This window comes from Miscanthus floridulus, chromosome 5, assembly GCF_019320115.1.
Source record: "Miscanthus floridulus cultivar M001 chromosome 5, ASM1932011v1, whole genome shotgun sequence".
In the NCBI taxonomy this organism is placed as follows: Eukaryota; Viridiplantae; Streptophyta; class Magnoliopsida; order Poales; family Poaceae; genus Miscanthus; species Miscanthus floridulus.
Window position 1 is genome coordinate 146,148,195 of NC_089584.1, and position 3,417 is coordinate 146,151,611.

The following is a 3,417-nucleotide window of genomic DNA, read 5'->3' on the forward strand; positions in this document are numbered from 1 at the left end:
TTATATTGGTAGGAAGAAATCTCTGATATTCATTTTTTTCGTGTGCCAATAAATCCACGAATAAGTTCCGCCGCATCTCCGTACCATCCTGTACATAAGTTCAAGTATATATGTAAATATAAGTAAATGCTCCTGCATTGCAACAGGAAAAAACAATGTTATGATAACATATGTATGAATATGTGTTGTACTATTACCTATAAGTATGATGTACGGAACACCAATATTACATAAGTCTTCATATTATATAGACCATTATAAAGTTCTAGAAATCTTTAGTATTTTACCTTCTAACTTGACTATAAACTATCAGTTTAAGGGCCCTAGCATGTATGAAAAAAGACAAAGATAATATCCTTCAGAACAAGATAATTAGATTTGGACAAGTAACTATAAACGTATCAGACAACCATCTGGATCAATTCCCAACCTATAGAAGTATATATCACATGTTAACAATCAATAGTGCAAGGGAGGTGTCATGCATAGTCCCTATTCTAGGTTGTTTGTTTGTTCATCATGCAATTGCAAGCATTTCATAATTTAAGCACATACAAAGTTCTTAAGCTGTGTGCCTGATCCAAAGCTTAAGTCACCAGCTAGAATCGGCAGAACTCTTGAGTCCACAATTGGGTCAGATATAGTATCCGTGGGTATCTCATTCTCTGATTCACGAAGGATGACATTAAACATAACAATATCTAAATGAGCTACGCAATGCTCCATCACCTGATAGAAACATAAAAAATTTCATGACTTCACATAAAAGATACCATTACCAAAGAAACAAAAATCAGCATCTGAAAGCGTACCAATTTTACCAACACTGGTAAACATCCACACTCATGCCCACCAGCACGAAGAGGACAACTTCTGCTGAATGCATCATCAAATGCAGTTTTCCAGAGATCAATAGAAAAACTCCTATGTTGCTGATCACCCAGAAAGCCCTAACAACCTCCCAATCTTTGGAGTTGACAAATCTTCTACAGGGGTTTACATGTGGGGTGTCATTGCATGTGAAAGAAAATCCTTCAGAAAACTAAAAAATGAATTAGTTTGCAGTATGTTTTACTCATCACTGTTTTACAGGAGCCATACTCAGCTTTTTAGAAAGTGTCAAGACAGTAATAGGGTTAACCTTTATATGCCACCACATCTTCTCTAATGCATCTACAATGTGCTAGTTTTGCGCCAATCATCTAGTACCTTCATGATATTGGGTATATTTACCATTGTAGTTACTTTTCCATCGTGTTGTAACGAAACTCCTCTCAGGTTTCTTTGCACCATTTGTGCTGAAAACCTTAAATGGACTTGAGTGTCGTGAAGTACCAAATGTTTGTGCAACGATCTCTCAGTACAAATGTGTTTGATAGCCAAAATGCCAGCCTACATCAAAATTAGGTTCTTACTTCTTAAATTTTGATCTGAAAGAATTGATGCAAACAACAATAAGGGAAACAAGCGGTAGAGCGTAGTCATAATTTACCTTAAAACATCATTGCCATGAGATTTTGAAACAAGCAGAAGCCCAGAAACTGAATTTTTTGCAACTGAAGTTTTCCTTTCTGAGGACCAAAATTTTGATGCATGAATGTATATCCTAGATAAATGGGGAGCTAGCGTATGAAACTTATGTGATGAACAACCATGCTCTAGCACCACAGAGTAGAGAGAAACCTCAAGAGCAGCCTCATTATTTTCATACAAAACTTAGTTGTCATTATCAACTAGGTTTTCTTCAGTATTAGCAATTACATAGTCAGTGCCCCAAATCTGATCACATTTCGGAGTTTCATCCAAATATCGATCTCCTTTGCCTCTTCAGTGGCTTTACCTTCAATCTCTCTGTCCTCAATGGCATTACCATTAGTTACTTTGCTCTAAATAGGTTTATCATTATTGACTTGACATTCAACGACCTTATCATCCTTTATTCCGTCCTCAATGTCCTCATCATTCTTTGCTCTGTCTCAACAGCTTTGTCATTGGTGGCTCTGCCTTCAACAGTGCTATCATCCTTGATTCTGCCCTCAACTGCTTTATCATCTATGGGTTATTAGTAAAAAAAGAAAAAATACATCTCAAAGAAAAAAGGAACAAAACTTACACCATTTAAACATGAAAAGATCAGACAAATATTAAAGCAATAGATATTAGTATGATTGTTATTTTACATCTACAGGCAACAAATCATGAATGAATCATTGATGTCTAATGAAATGCATAAATAACCAGTGCCATAGTCATAAATTAAGTTTGTTGAGCTAAAGAAAATAGGGAGACAAAAACAACCATTTTCCTTGCTTATCTGAACAATCCAATAGTTGCTGTTGCTTTTACTTGACCAATAGAAGATAAATATCAAGTCACTGCTAGTTTCTTCCAAACTATCATGCCTGCTTGTTCACAGAGGTGGGAACACCATCACAAGATTATGCAAATTCGATTAGCATTCTATCTCTTTCTAGCAAGAAGCCAATTATGGCTACCAGCTCAAGATTATGATTTAGTAGTACATACTACCACCTTATTAATTCTAGAGCTCAGAGAAATGATGTGGTAAGATATTTCACTACCTTAAATAGTCCCTTTTTGTATTATTACCAGCAATAATCTCAGTATTTTTTATGAAACTATCCGAAGGTACAAAATTACATGTGGCAATCGAGTCATGCAAAGATTAGATAGAAAATATCAACAGTGTATGAACCCCATCATCTTCTTCCTCATCATCGTCCCCCGCATCATCCTGCTCAATGGCTCGCCATGGTACAGCGACAGATTAAGCACCATACAAAAATAGGGAAAAAGATTATCAAGGTTGACTAAATTTTGACACTGGTCTGGACACTCACAATCACCAAGTTCAACGAGCGCCATCAGCCTGTCGGCAACGTCGAGCTCCTCGGTGTCCTATAGGGGGCACGCGAAGGCCTCAAGATCATGTACTCACCACCGACAGCATCATGTATGCCCATTCCTGCAAAAAGTAGGAGGAATCAGCAGCGATCAGCGAAGTGCCCAGCCTAGGCGCAATCGACCCCGTGAGATTGGCCTCTTGCTAGCTCCTGGACGACGCGAGCGAGGGCGAGATTGTCCTCTTGCTAGCTAAGGCTAGTGAACGGCCACCTCCCGTCAGCCGGTGGTGCGACCATCACCGTAGGGATTGACCGTGTTCGATTGTTTTGCATGAAGGAAAATCATAACCTCTTGATGAGAATAATTTCTTATTTGATTTGATTTGATTTGATTGATTGATAGTAGTTTTCTTTTGCATGCAAGAAAGTTATATCATAATAGGCATGATGGTTGCGTGAGGGAGCACTTCCTTTTGCATGGAAGGAGACTGCCATGATTGCCACCGCATGTGGGTCTCATGCAAGGAAAATCAACAACTGCATGCAAGGAAAA

At 38.1% G+C, this 3,417-nt stretch overlaps 1 pseudogene; it reads right to left on the reverse strand.

The window, feature by feature from the left end:
• Nucleotides 1-358: 358 nt before the first annotated feature.
• Nucleotides 359-2,056, reverse strand: LOC136455562 (uncharacterized; annotated as a pseudogene).
• Nucleotides 2,057-3,417: the final 1,361 nt, after the last annotated feature.